We start from the raw sequence: 15955 nt of genomic DNA, 5'->3' as shown, positions 1-15955 counted from the left end.
CCAGCAGATGGGTCATTGTTGCTTAGTGGGAGAGGCAGCAGGGAGGTTGATGTGGTGGAAATGCAACAGCAGGAGCACCAGACCTCCCCATCACTTTACCCCTCCCAGTAAGCAACAGCAACCCACCTGGTCATTACACTATCATAGCTACATGTACTTCCTCCCACCTGGAAAGCCTCTTCTGCCAACCTGGCAACTTCCCCCACCTTTCAGTTTTTCCCCACAAGGGGCTTTGTGTAGCAGCACCTCTCAAGGTGTATGATATATTTTGCCATTCATTCTTTACTGCTGCAAATCAAGAGCACTGACAGCTCCAGGTTTTCTGGGGCCCTTAGGAAGGACTCTTTCAGTGCATGCACTGTCTAGAGTGAGCTTCTTCCTCTGAGCTCATTCATTTGTTCTATTCCTCTGAGCCCAGTCTGCACCACTGCCCAGAAAGAGTGGGCAAGATGAGCATAGGATGCTCTATTTCCATTATCTCAGAAAAAGTGTGAACAGCCAGGGAGCAAAGGAGGAAGAGTGAGAGAGGAAGAGGTGGCCAGCTAGACTGGGGACCCGGGCAAGTGCCTAACAATGACAATCCCTGACACCAAGCCTGAACAAGAGAAAGTATTTTCAGTCCTTTCTTCTTTCAAAAACTACTTCTGAAAAGCTGCAGAGGCAACCACCCACTCCTCAGCTGGTGTGGATGAGCACATAAAGTTCTATGGCCTTATGGCTGTTTATATCTTCCCTTCACCCTTTGGGGGGGAAAAGGACAAATTGATGCTTTTCCCAAAGAGGAAACACAACAAGAACTTGTCTCTCAAAGACAATATTGTAGTATGAGGCAAGGGAGTAATTTCCTTACCCGAATCCTCTGCCAATTCCCAAGTAGCATTACTTACAAGTCTTACTTCTTTGGGCATTTGAAAAGGAAGCACCTGCCAATTTCTACTGGGTAAATAAAAACAGCACAGAAATGCAGCTTTGTATAGGAAACTCAAATTATGGGAAACAGTTTTTAAGAACAGCAACCCCCCCCCCCAAAGACACCAACAACCAACCCTCTTAAAAAATCACATGGGCATATATAGGATATTTACTGCAGAACATTGCCCTAATAGCTACAAAGAAACAATGTTCTAAAAAAGGATCCAAAATTAAATCTGTCTTTACCATTGGTAGTTAATAACTCAGTCACATTGAAAATTCATATTTAGCTACGACTATATGTTAGCAGAAATTAGTCCGAGTGGGGTTTTGTTTTGTTTTGTAAACCAACATGTAGTTGTACTTTTCGGCAAATTTATAGTTGTCTCCAGCTTAGATAGACAGTTGCTGCTTTGCTTAGATAGCTTCAGCCACTCTGATTAATATAAGAAATGATTCCAGATCATGTCCTCTATCACAGTTAGGCTGAGGCATTTAAGGCAAAATATTCCTCCTGCTCTCCTCTGCCGTATACTATACTATACTATACTATACTATACTATACTATACTGTACTATACTATACTATACTATACTACAGGGAAACCTGTGGCCCTCCAAATGTCATTGGACGACAACTCCAATTTTCCCCTGATTGTGAGCTTCCCACAAACCCCTGGTCACTTTATGGATGCTCAATTAGTTGCTCCTTTAGCATCTTCTTCCAGCAAGGCTCTTCTTATTTTCTGTGGGAATGTTGTGGATAGTAGGAGAGGATATATTGATTAAATATTATCCTTCCTCACTCATGCTAGTGAGTCAGTAGCAGAGTATATATCCCAATATATTGCAGGAAGCTAGTTAGTAGGTTCATTTGAATCTACTTAAGCAATCCAATCTGGCTTGTCCAGATTGGGTTTTGTTCCTGGTAAATCCCATTTGTTCCCTCTTAAAAAGAATAAAGACACAGCAGTCTTCTTTAAAAGTAATAAAAGGTTTACTTATATTCAGTTCACAGAAGGTTCCCCGAAGGCAAACTTTAGCTTGTAGTTACAGAATAGAGTTTGAGTTCATCCCATATGAAGATTGAGCCCATGTGCTGCTGGCTGAGAGCCAGCAGACAGCAAAGGCATCGAGATCAAGAGTCAAAGAGGAAGATGGCTGTGTGACTGGCCCTTTTACAGGGTCTCACAGGGTCACACCCATCTACCTGATCACACGCAGGGGGAGGATGCTCCAGACCAGGTGCGACAGGAAGTCCTCCTGGCTGGAGTAACATCCGCCTTTGTGCCCACTCTGGGCAAACAGGAAGTGTTGTACTTGACTGCTTATGTTACATCCCAAATTTTCCAGCCAGCAGGGCCAATAAATCATTCACTTAAATCCTCTCCTAGTGGGGCAAACAGCAATCTGAAGAGCTGTTGCCTGAACATGTGTTCAGCAATGTGTTCTAACACATTATATTTTATTTAATTGTTATTATTATTATTATTGATGGCACTTGTGGGATACAATATTAAGTATAATTACAATGACGCACGTCTCTCTGATGGTCCAACTAAACATGTTCATGACTGGGCAATTAATGCCTAAAGGAATGGCCTGACACTAATATTCTCTAAATGCTACCAATGAGAAATTTGAAAACCAACATTCCTAAGAGCTTTGGAAGCTAAATTTCCAAGGTTTAAGTGCAAGAAAATAGCCACCAGTCCAGCCTTCACTAACCTTGTACAGATATGCTGATTGTGGCTGATAAGAGTTGCATTCAAAAACCTCTGGAGGATACCAGGTTGAGGAAGCCTAAACTATTGACTATGGACCTAATGTTAACGCTCCATCTCTCATCTCTATCTTGCAACTGCCTGCCTAATTTACTTTCAGATGGATTTGAGGTGATAAAGGCAAGGTTGTAGTTCCTCCAATCTGCTCCTAGACTCTAAAACCTAAAACAACCATCATGTGCAAAACTCTTTAAAACTGTTCACAAACCCTGTTCTTATCCTGACTTACCATTTTGTTTGAAGGGTGTGAAAAAGGGAATAATTATCCAGCTGTGCATACTTAATGCTGATGTAATTCTAAATGGTAAATTGCAGCAACTCAGCACAGCAAACTACCCTGACATTGGAGGCTTCTGTAGCAAGATTCATCAAGAGAAAACCTGTCAAGGAATAGAGCTCATCACTTCCTTTGAATTCTTCAATATAATATGCCAACACAGTACAGGTTTGTACAGATGAACCACACTTAAGGAACAGGGTCAGCTGCTTGCAAAATTCCCAAGAACATTTGACAATGCGAGAGTATGAATGGAATTGAAACAGCTGTGCTGGATCACAAACCCGGGGCTGTTTCAGTTACAAACCTTTCTTTATGCTTTTAAACGTGTGCAGTATTCAGAGAAATGTGTAATATGTCCTCATTTCAAGTAGTTTGCTTCAGTCACATTCAGTTTGCCTTTTGCTCCACCCCATCCTTATAATGAAGAACAGATCAGTCTCTCCATTTCTGTTGCTTTGCTTATCACAATAATAAGGTTTTGAAAAGGAAAACATATATATTGTAAAGCAGAAACATTATAATAGGTTCGGTTTGAACTTCTGAAAGAGAAAAAATACCCTTAAAATCAGCTCATCCTTAAAAATGCAGACATGTATACATATTTACCCCTCATCATTAAAAATGCAGAGATCTAGACCAGGGGTCAGCAACCTTTTACAGCCGTGGGCTGGTCCACCGTCCCTCAGATCATGTGGTGGGCCAGACTATATTTTGAAAAATAAATAAATGAACGAATTCCTATGCCCCACAAATAACCCAGAGATGTGTTTTAAATAAAAGCACACATTCTACTCATTTAAAAACATGCTGACTCCTGGACCATCCATGGGCCAGATTGAGAAGGCGATTGGGCCGCATCCGGCCCCCGGGCCTTAGGTTGCCTGCCCCTGATCTAGACGCACTGCTGAGTTCAGTGGCACTTACTCCCTAGTAAGTGTGTTTAGGATTACAACCTTAATGACCAGTTTCTCCTAAAGGCTATTCATTATGCAAATTCAATAAAACTCCCCTGACATATGCTGCAATTTACAAGTCTACCCCAGTGTGTCCTTTATACAATTAGGAGCAGCTCACTACTATAGTTGCAAGCATTTCTAATCTCTTATGGAATGTCATAATCTGGGGTTGCCATATTTCAAAAAGTGAAAATCTGGACACACACAAAAAAGACATTTTTGAGCTATTTTTAAAAGAAAATTCACCAAAATCTAAACTTCTGACATGGGTTGTCATATGTCCTGATCTTCCCGGACATTCCAATGATTTCCGCCCGGACACTGTTTCCGACAGCCAAATCCCGGCTATGTCCAGGAAATTCTTGGTGTATGGCAACCCTACATAATCTTCCACAGGAAGTTCATTGAAGGGAAAGGAAGATTGTAATATGGATAGATTGTCAACTGGCCTACCAGTTTCTAGATTGGTAACTGTATTATTCAGTTGCAACAAATGATATACAGTGGTACCTTGGTTTACAAACATAATCCATTTCGGATGTCCGTTCTAAAACCAAAACCATTCTTAAACCAAGGTGTGCTTTCCCTAATGAGGCCTCCCGCTGCTGGTGTCCTTCCACTGTTCAGATTCCATTCTTAGACCAAGGCAAAGTTCTCAAACCGAGACACTATTTCCGGTTTTGCAAAGTTTGTAAACCCAATCCTTCTTAAACCGGCTCGGTTCTTAAACCGAGGTACCACTGCATTGTGATACCTTATACTTTTAAGTTCACAGCAAGCCCCTTAAAGGCAGTGGCACTCACTGGTGCTGACAGGGAGCACTACTTGCAAAGAGAAAATTGGGAGTTCACTTTTTGCTCTGGGATGTAGCTGCCTCCATACCTGCTGCAACTCACAGGCTAAGCTTTCACACCTTGCAGATAAATATTATATAACTTACTACTGCACCAGATCAAACAGCAGCTACAGACACATCTATAGATTCTGTTCATAAAAATTGGCTGTCCTACAGACATCCTACTTAGTTACTGTGAAGTTTTAAATTGCCAAGTGGCCAGACAAAAGCTATCGTATCCTCTTCCCGTGCCTTCAAAAAAATCTATTTGATATGCAGAAATTGGCATGGACCTCTTTACAGCAGGGCAATAAACAGGGCCAGCCCAAGTCATTTTGGCACCTGAGACACAGAAAGGTGCCTTTCCCCACCAAGGGAAGAAGGAGTCAGTGAAGATCTACATCAGGAACAAAGTGAAAGGAGAGGGTCAAATCAACCTTACCTGATGGTTAGAGTGGAAATTGAAGACCATAAAGGGAGATTTGCCTAATAGCTATCTTAGGAAGCAGACAAATATGCTTTTATTTTCCCAATCATTCATTTATTAAAATTATATGCTGATTTTATGATGTTTAAGATTGCCTTGGTCTTAATATATTTGTTTTATTTTTATTTATTTTTGAAGGGCAGAATATAAACTTTAAAAATAAAACCAGCCAAGGTTAAATAAATATAAAGATGGAATGAAAGAGATTTGGCAAGAGGGCTCATACTATGACATGATACAGCTGTATCACACAAACAAAATATATCTGATATAGTTCTTAATTAATTGCAGAAAATAATGATAGTTTCAGAAGTAACCAGGACTGGAATACATAGGAACTATACATAAGAATACATTAACTGTATTTACAGGAAAGAGGGTGGAGTTATACATCAAGATCACAATTTGTGGTGAAGAAATAAAATCTGTTAGCGCAAGCAGAGATTATTTATTTAAGAGAAAAATGGCTCTAGTATCAGCAGCTCATTCAAAGTAAGTGCAAGAAGTAATGGCTCTGAGATGTCTATTTATAACTATTAAAAATGGAAAACCCAAGGAATTCCTTTGAAAGCTGTGGCAACAAAGCATTACATTAATGGAACTGCATACACTAAATTAAAGCCATAAAATCTTCTACTCCTGTCTCAGTTGGGAATATGAAAGAAGAATATTCTTGAAAAATACCAGAACCCATTTGTTTTGTGGTCTGGGAAGCCTGGTGGATCCCACAGGATCCCACCTTCTCTACAAAAGAAGTTTAAGTCATCATAGTGAGATGATGCTAAAGGCGATATCCAATTTATGGCTCATGCCCTGTGCTTCGCTAGCTCTCTGTACTTGTTGTTGCATCAAGATTTCAACTTCTCTAAACCTCATCAATATCCCTTTAGGCTTCAGCACTTAGCTCCCTTAAATCTTGAAACCTTTCAAAATATCTAAGAGTCATTGGCTGTATGACTGAACACTTAAAACCCAAACTAGGTGGATCTTTTCTTTATCTGTTAATATTATGGGACTTTACAAGGGCAAATCCTTTTAACGTTTCTCTTTTTCCTGCCTCCAGTTCATCTGGGCATCATAGCAAAACGAAGAACTTATTCTCCAAGTAGGTGACCTTTTAAGAATGATGTTCAAGGGGGCTAGCTATAAGATATTCAATGCTGATAACGCCTGAATAAGTATGATAAAGAGTGTTATACCTGGGATAAGAGGGGCCTAGGTTTAAATCTTACCAGATGTCCTTTGGGCATCTCCCATCCTATACTACCTCACAAAGCTGCTATAAGGGTAAAAACTCGGAGAAACTAATGTACAGTGGTACCTCGGGTTACAGACGCTTCAGGTTACAGACGCCACTAACCCAGAAATAGTACCTTGGGTTAAGAACTTTACCTCAAGATGAGAACAGAAATCGTGCGGCGGCAGCGTGAGGGCCCATTAGCTAAAGTGGTTAAGAACAGTTTCAGGTTAAGAACGGACCTCTGGAATGAATTAAGTTCTTAACCTGAGGTACCACTGTATGTCGTTCCGAGCGCAAGATACAAATGCAAAAGACAGAATGAGTTTTGTGGGAAGTTCCCTCTGAAACCATCTATCCCAGATAGGCTGTCATATGAGCAGAGAAGACACAGATTGGGATACCACTCCTTCCAAAATGCTCAGAAGTAATACCCAAGCAGTTATAGTAGTGTGCTCAGGAGAACCAACTCTCCCTCTAATCTCAATACAATCAAATCATGGTGCTGTGTGTGAGGTAGACTTGTGCTAGTGGGCCTAAAGTTACATGCAAAAACCACACTCTTGTATTCAGTGTTAATTAACACAATCAGAAAAAGTATAACACCTTAATTCCACATTCAAATCAGTTATGGTTAGACTGCCACCCCCAGTTTACGTATCTGCATGCATTGGAAGTGTGGAAGACAACTGACATTCAGCTTCCATGCTTGCAAGTATACCAAGATAGTTAAAAAATAGTTAACTTTCATTAAGCTATCATAGGTATGGCTCCTTGGAATGCTGGGTAAAGTATGTGGGCTTTTCTTTGTGCTCAGGATCTATTTGCCATTTCATCCCTTTCTGTCCACTCAGATAGCTGACTAGTAAGGCCACCTTCCTTTCAACCAGTAGTTACAGTATTATTGACTTGTGCATAACCTTGCTTGTCCCTGTTCTGTACCTGGAGAATGCTACAGTCTTTATTATTAGCCACCCTGAGCAAAAATAAATTATTATTATTATTATTATTATTATTATTATTATACAGATGGATGGGGGAGGGGGTTAAAGGAATTGGTGCATTCATTCATTCATTTTATTTCTACCCCATCTTTCCTCCAAGGAGTTCAAGGTGGTCACATGGTCCCCTCTCCCCATTTTATCTTCACAACAGCCTTATGAGGTAGGTTGGGCTAATAGAAAGTGATTTTGCTGATGGTCACCTAATAACTTCATGGCCGAGTGGGGCTTTGAACCCTGGTCTTTCAGGTCCTAGTCAAATACTATAACCACTACACCTCACTGGCTGTCTTCATGAATGATCCTTCCTTATGGCTCTATGAGCTATCATCCAATATAATGAATCCAAGGTGATCACTCTTACCCAACTTATTGGCAATTGCATAAATGGTCAAGATATGCAGGATTACATTTTCAATGTTTGCTCATTTATGGGATTCATGTGTGTGTGTTTTTTCCAGCTTGGATCTGAACATGTTCTGTTTACAGGGCTCCCAAGTTGCAGGACACATTATGCAGAAAATCAGAGAATTTCAAATAAACATCCAAAATAGGGTTTCCTTTTCTTAAAGAAATGGACCCCCCCCAAAAAAAATACTTGCATAATCCTGCTAACAAAGCATTCTCTTAAAAAAAAATTAATGGCATTTCATTTAATTATTTGCTGCATTTATATACCAGATTCCTGTCAAAGCAGTTTACAATTTTAAAACACCCAAACAAACGAATGGTATAAAATGCAGAAGAGGTCCCCACTGGTGGACTGATGGTGGGAGGGAATCCCTGACCCAGGATTCCTTCCTTCTCTCGGGGCAAACAAAAATCTTAAAGAGCCCTAGAGAATATTGGGTTTTCTGAGGTCATAACTGTATGTAGAAGACAGAACTTAGGGATTCCAGAGGAGAAAGGCAAAGAATAGCACATTGGCAACCAGCAGAATAAGGCCCAGGTAAAGGACTCTGGATGCCCTAGTGCCTTCATACGAAAACAACAAGCTCCTGTGTGGCACAGTGTTTCTCCCCCTGTCATTATATCTCTAAGGTCATCATTTACTGCTTCCAACCCTTAACAGCCTATGGTCTTGACTGGAGATGAAAACAGTAATTTGGAATGGTTTTATACCGAAGCCATTCAAGCTCATTTCTACGTATTGCACCTATTTAGTATGAGTGTGGTGCAGCTGAAATTCAGCAGTAGCCGATTCTGGAAGCAATGTCTCTGTTCTCTCCAGCAGGTGTTACTATAACCAAGGTGAAATGCAACATATACACTGCAACGTTTGCACTAACTGGCAATTTTTAAAAGAGTAACAGTAAAAGTGTGTGTGTGGGGGGGGGGGAAATAAATTTCATCCAAATGCAAATTGCAAATTATGTAAGACATATAAAACGTTGGACCAAAAAAAAAAAAAAAAGTGAGATAGAGACCAAACCTGCCTTCTGGAATGGAAGCAGCCTCTACACAAGATGCCTGCAGAACCACCACAGCAGTACCAAAATGGATGTGCGAATTACATTAATGCTGCATTATTCATTTATATACCAGAGGATATCATAGACATTAAAGAGAACTGCATCCCTTGTATTAGGCTCCTTCAACTCAACTATTTTTGTGCCAGCCCAGGCCAATTTTATGTAACAGGATTTTAAAAAAATAAAGTTTATGTTGAATTATATGACCCAGTTCCTGCTTTGTATATGCAGCTCCTTTAGGGTTGAAATGTTAACAGCAGCAATGAGGATGTGTTGAAGATTCCCTTCAGGGATGGTAGCAATAACAATTCGAACAGCCCATTTCATCTGCCTTGTCACTAATTTTGCCAATTTCTGTAATATGCCTTTCATTGTATCCTCTAACACTGGTTAACGAACCCTTTCATACCAACCTGCCTCCTATCAAACAAATATTGTCCCAATGGATCATTTCCTTACAGGGGAGAAAATCCTAAGCGAGTTTCCTGCTGGGTCTCCCCAGTAAACACTCCCCTGAGTTCAGACCTTGTAAATTAACAACTAATTAGGAATGCTTGTGTGAACATCACCCCCCCCCCACACACACACTGAAAATGTCACCCCTGGGCGACATGGATCTTTTACGAGACCCAGCTTAAAGGATCTCCTTTCTCTTTTCTCCTTGGTGTTCCCCTGTCTGCAGCAGCAGATCTCCACAAGGTGCTCCTAAAAGCTGTGGCGCAACTGAGAAAACGGGAAAGCTCAGAAAGAAATAAAACCCATTCCTGCCATCTGCACCGGCAACATGGATTTGTTTTCCCCCCATCATCACAGCCCGTGCAAAAAAGAAAAAAGAAGCAGCAGCCAAATGCGTTTCACCACTGAAGTGGATGGAACTGGGAGGGTGGAATTGCAAGGTGAGAATCGCCTCTCTTTAACTTCTGATATTGCAAGACGGAAAGGTGGGAAGCGCGGGGGGTGGGGTGGCAAGGGGGGTGGGAGATGCATTGGGGAAAGCAAGAGAAATATATTGGCCAATACATTGGATGAGGCAGCGTATAATCTCAGAGCAACGTCTTCCCCCCACCCCAAACCGGCTGCGTCCTTCCAGCCGAGCTAATTGCTCTGGGTATTGCAGTGCTGCTGCTCAATCGAGCGGGCTGCTTGGGCGGCGGAGCTTCCCCGAGGAAACTTGCCTCATCCTTCTGTTGCGCGCGCGGCGGCAACTCGGCCAGCTTCTGCCTCCCCAGAAGAGGGCGACTGAAAACGACCCATAAACCTGGGGACGCTTTTGGAGGCGCGCACATCTCCTTTCCTCAGAGCGACACTCCCTCAGAAAAGCTCGCGGCAGCAGGCAGCAGCCCCCCTCCCCCCAACCTATCCAGCCCACCCCCCTCACCACCCCTGAGGTGGATTTAAACACCCAACCCAGCTCTTCGAAATCTCCCTGGGTGCGGATAACAATAAGAAGCCAAGTCCTACCTGTGCGGGGACCGCGCTGCTGAGGGAAAAACGCGCGCGAGGTGCGGCGGGCGGGAGGGGGCTGCGCAGCTGGAGGTTTCCCGCGTTCAGCCGCAAGCACCTGGGAGCGCCCTGCCCTGCTTGGCTTGGCTTGGCTAGGCTTGGCTGCCTTGCCCCCTGCGCGCGCGCCCACCTCCCTCCCTTCTCCTCAGCGAAGTCCACCCCCCAAAACGCCTTGACAGTTGCCCGCCTTTGCCTGAGGGGGCTGTGGGCGAACCGAGCTGATTGGGGCAAGAGCGGGAGGGGGCCGGGGGGCGGTGGCGGAGCGCGAGAGCGCCGGGCAGCGATTGGTCGCGGGTGATGTCACTCTCGAGCCTGGCAACGAGGGAAACGTTGCTGGGTCAGGGAAGGGCTTCGTCGGGTTGGGAAAGCGGCGGCAGCCTCACAGCTGCAAAGGAGCCGCGGGCGCGGAAGGAGGCGTGTGGCGTGTGGCGGCTGGAGGGGGGGGGGGACACTCCGCGGCGACACCCCGGAGAACGACGAGGCGAGGCAAGCGGCGCGCTCGGCAGCGCCCGCCCGCCCATCTATTCGCGGTGACACATTACTGCAGGTGCAAAGGCGGCGCGCGGCAGCCTTGGCTCCGCCTCCCTGGCGCGGGCACAGACCCCTCGCACATGCCCAGTGCCAAATTGAAGCCCGACTGAAGCTCCTGCCCTACCCGGAGTTCCCTTGGCGCTCTCGCCTGCGCCAGTAGCTTCTAAGGATAAGGGCGAAAGGATGCTGCTGTCCGTGTAGGTGCTGCTGAGAGATTTTGATACGAGGGTGCAGGGAGTGATGCTCAGCGGAACAGCAGATTTAGGAGCGGGATGACGAAGAAGGGTTGGTTATAGGGGGGAAGGCTTCAGGAGGTGAGAGCAGGGCCAGGCAAATGAGGATGCCCAGAGAAGAAAATAAGGTAAGTGTGGGTGAGTGGGAGTTAACCCGGCATATCATTATGCAACCACTCGGGAAAATTCCACAGTCTGCAGGAAAGTCCGGTTCCGCCCCATTCCCAAGACACCCTACCCCTTCTAAGGACAGGATTCCATGAGCCTGGGCAAAAATATATCATAGCATCAAGGCATTCCAGATTCTCTTCTCTTCCAGAGAAATATATGCCCCTAGTGGCGCACACACACACACACACACACACACACACACACACACACACACACAATACTAAATGCACATTTAGCATACAGGGGCGATTAAAAATAAATAAATGCAAACCCGCATTTAATGTGTGCTTTGCCCCACCTTTGCGATCTGTAAGCTCCACTGACACCCAAACCAGTTAATCTTCTCAACCTTAGAAGGATTCAGAACCAGAACTCTTTTAATCGTATCTAATTTGTACATTTTCATAACGTGGGTATTAAACGTGGTTTTCTTTCACCGTTCAGAAGTGGTCGATTTCAATAGAAAGACAACACTGCAGTAGCAACAACAGCAACATATAGGTTCAGATTCCATAGCTACCCTGTGGCAAGAGGGCTCTCTTCCCACGACCTAGAGCAGGGATGGAGAACCCTGTGGCCCTCCAGATATTGTTCGGACTCCAGCTCCCACAATTCTGGACTCTGACCATTTGCAATGCTGGTTGGGGCTGATTGGAGATGGAGTTCAGCAAAATCTGGTAGATTAACTGCTCCATCCTAGAGAAACAGAGGTAGTAGGACTGCATGCTTCTAATTATTCTTTTGGAAATTTAGGGCTCACCTGTATTGTCTGACCCATCAAAACATTTATCTATATCAAATATGGTTGTGCCAAGGTATAAAATAAACACAGTTCGCTCATTCTTTGTACACAAGTTCTATACCCAACCTCCAGTTACCACAAAGAAATGACTTGGATTCCAGTCCAAATCTTTCAGATATCAAAATGAGCCAGACATGCAAGGTCCACTTTTTGCATTCACTCCCTGAATCCAGTCATTGCACTGCCGTAGAAGTATATCTGGTGCTTGGGAGTGGTGACAAAAGTATATCCAGGGATCTGATTTAAGATTTGAGAATAGTACATGGCTATGACTCCCTGCCCCCCCAAATTCAGCATACTTCTAGCTTGCACATCCAAAAATTTTGTCCTCCAGATTTTGGCTGTCTCTTGCAAGCCTACTGATTTGGAATGTACAGACTTCACACATATTCATATTCACCGTACATTCACTTATTTTGTGTTCTCAAGAAGGAACTTTTGGGAAGGGAGGAGGCTGTTCTTTGCTCTTGGTATCCCTTCCTGATATTTCTTTTATTTGTATTTTTTTTTTGCAGTCTTAAGAACATAAGAACCACCTTCTGGATCAGGATAATGGCCCATCTAGTCCAGCATCTTGTTCTGACAGTGGCTAACCAGATGCCTATAGGAAGCCCATAAGCAGGACCTGAGCAAAAGAGCACTATCCCCACTTGCGATTCCCAGCGATTGGCATTTAGAGACATGTTGCCTCTGACAGTGGAGACAGCACAGCCATTGCGGCCAGTCTTCCCTTCCTAACCTATTCTGCACCATCCAATTCCATTACTGAGTCATTCCATCGACTTTACCCGACTTAAAACACTCCTACATCTCCCACCATATGAATGGATGCTATGGATTTCACACAGTGCAATAATCCAAATGTGACCTCAATCCCTTTCATTGACTAGGTTCTTGAATCTGCATTATAAGCTATGTGCCACTTAGAAATATAACTTGTATAGGCAAAACCAAATTTGATTCCAAATTCCCCAAAGAAAATGTAACCAAACTGTTTGCAAAAAACGAATCCATACTTTTTCATATCCGCAGAATTTGATAGTGCCACAAACCCCCAACTTCAATTAAATTACCAAATCATGAAGCAAGCGACAAACCCCAGACTGAAATAGTGCCAAGAAATGACCAAACCGCCTTTCACAAATGTGCTTGTAGTAGAATCTTTTGTCCTATTTTATTGCTTTGTAAATGGGAAAGCTATCACTGAATTTTTGCCAAACCATTTACCCTTTCTGATTTGTAGCAAGAGGAGTTTTTTTTTTAATAGCCAGTGACTTCTGTAAGCCTTGTGCACATCTATGTAAATTTCTCTGTGGAAGTGCAGCCCTGAAGCACAGCTGTAACTTCTGAATGTGCCTACTAACATGTGGAGATATGCAAGTGTGGAAGTTTATTCTGCAGCAAAATGTTCATTGTGAGCATGCATGTTATAGGCAAAGAGAAGGTGGAAAATAATGGGTGTGTACTTTCACAGAAGCACCAAAGCATAGCACACACAAAAATGCTCCCTCCACTGGTTTTTAGATGAAAACTTTAAGGTAGGTGTTTACTGAAAGGGTGCCTCCTGTTTTCCCCTTCAAATATTCCAGGAAAGTGGTCACTTTCTGTAAACTGTGTCATACCTAAGCCAATATAATATAATATAATTAATATAATATAATATAATATAATATAATAATGAATGTGGAACATTTTCTGTGAATGTTCTGCAGTCGGAAGATTTCATTGCCAGGACTTAAGATGGCTGACACAAATATTATAAGGCTGGTATCTCCCCCCTCCTTTTTTTTGCTATCACTTGTGTGACAGTGACTTTCTCTGCACTGCGTACTATCATGCCTCCCTCCCAATCTGTTAGCATAACCCAAACAGTTTCTCCATCTCTTCAGAATGAGGACTAGTTCGAGAAGCACAAAAGGCACACAAGCAGGCAACACACAGTGCATTGTGTGCTCAGAATAATGATCTGCCATTTACAATATACGTCATGCCCACACTGCACTCCAGCTATTTCTGCAGAGATCGCTGTAATTCTATAGACAATTATGGACAGAGACCACATGCCACCCTCATGCATATTTTAGAGTGCACTTACTTGTCTGCTAGGAAGGATCCTGAAAGGAGTAGATGCAGTCCACTGAGAGGCGAGTCCTGCATAGGAAACATGTGGATCTGTCTATCCAGCACTAGCTGGAGGACAGCAGCTCAAAGCAGTAACCTTTTTACACATCCTATAGCAAATCTATTCACATGCTCCACTCCACATGAGACGGGAAAGGGGGTCATATGCTTCTTCTCCCTTTTATACTGCAAAAAAACAGAGACGCAAGCCAGCAGTTGCTTTATTCATGCCACACAATCACTGCAATCTTCCAGAGGATTAATAAGATTAGAAGCCCCTATTGTTTTGCTAATGGTTGTTTATTTGAAAGGGGGACTTTGCTTGTAAACAGGGAGACAGAGCCATGCCATGTGTTACTCTTCCTCCTTGGGTTACCTCAAAGCATAGCTCAAGGCGAAATAGCAGGAAGTCATTCCTCTTAAGTGTAGATAATACATATTGAAACAATTAATATTCTTTGTGACTTTGCTTTGAAGGTCAGATCTGATTTAAAAACACTCTCAATATATATTGCCTTTTTGTGGCAGGGACGGTGCTGTGGGTTAAATCACAGAGCCTAGGACTTGCCGATCAGAAGGTCGGCGGTTTGAATCCCCATGATAGGGTGAGCTCCCGTTGCTCGGTCCCTGCTCCTGCCAACCTAGCAGTTCAAAAGCACATCAAAGTGCAAGTAGATAAATAGGTACCACTCTGGCAGGAAGGTAAACGGCGTTTCCGTGCGCTGCTCTGGTTCGCCAGAAGCGGCTTAGTCATGCTGGCCACATGACCCGGAAGCTGTACGCTGGCTCCCTCGGCCAATAAAGCGAGATGAGCACCGCAACCCCAGAGTCGTCCGTGACTGGACCTAATGGTCAGGGGTCCCTTTACCTTTACCTTTATACTGCTACAAGAGAGGGGTAACGGCAGGTTGCACTGAAAAAATAAGAACGTAGGACAAGCTGGCTGGATCAGGCCAATGGCCCATCCACTCCATCATTATTCTCACAGTCGCCAACCAGATGCTTGTGGGAAGCTTGCGAAGTGGACATAGGCACAAGAGATAAGCAGTGCGACCATATCCTTATGAGTTGTATGCCTGTGCCCCTTTTTAATTCCTGGATCCAGCACCGATTCAATTCCTGGAACAGCCAGGCTGTCTTCCTGGTGAGGTAATGGGCCATTATGGTAAGAAAGGAAGTGGCTCTGTGTCCTCAAGGCAAATGGGTTCCACCGCTCCCCTCCTTCAACTCAACTGGTATTTAGAAAGACAAAGGCCAGAGCTGTGAGCTAGAAGGCAGAAGCAAAGCTGCAGGCTGGGCAGTTGCAAAACAAAGCCATGCCCGATTTCTGCTGGATTCCAAGGCTGTGGCTGTGGGAGAAGCAAGGCTCTCTTGGGATGTTGATGCTATGAGCCCCTCCATCACAGGCTTAGGGTGTGTGTGTGTGTAAAAATAAGCCATATATCCTAAAGACACCACAGTCTCTGTTGTCCCTCATTCTGAGGAAACCAAACCCTGGGTAAGTGCCTCAAACTCCTGGAATCTCACACCCTTCGGAGAGTGGGGTGGCATGCAACAATATGCATGTTTACTCAGAATTATGCCCTGCCAAGTTCAGTGGGTATTAGATTCCAGCCTTATTGCCTTTTCAA

At 43.7% G+C, this 15955-nt stretch overlaps 1 protein-coding gene across 7 annotated transcripts in view; it reads right to left on the bottom strand.

Moving 5' to 3' along the window:
- Nucleotides 1–14403, bottom strand: part of CNTN1 (contactin 1) — a 162546-nt gene extending 148143 nt beyond the window's left edge. For 5 of the 7 annotated variants that reach the window (XM_081928942.1, XM_081928947.1, XM_081928943.1 and 2 more), the window contains exon 1: nucleotides 10425–10693. The gene's annotated coding sequence lies outside the window, so the exon portion shown is untranslated. Of the gene's footprint in view, nucleotides 1–10424; nucleotides 10694–14298 lie in introns of those variants that run through there. The other 2 variants (XM_081928944.1, XM_081928948.1) reach the window with 2 other exon arrangements.
- Between the last annotated feature and the right edge of the window lie 1552 nt (nucleotides 14404–15955).

This window comes from Podarcis melisellensis, assembly GCF_964234715.1.
Source record: "Podarcis melisellensis genome assembly, chromosome: 10".
NCBI classification, from domain to species: Eukaryota; Metazoa; Chordata; class Lepidosauria; order Squamata; family Lacertidae; genus Podarcis; species Podarcis melisellensis.
The sequence above is the reverse complement of the archived record's forward strand: the minus strand, read 5'-3'. Positions and strand labels throughout refer to the sequence as shown.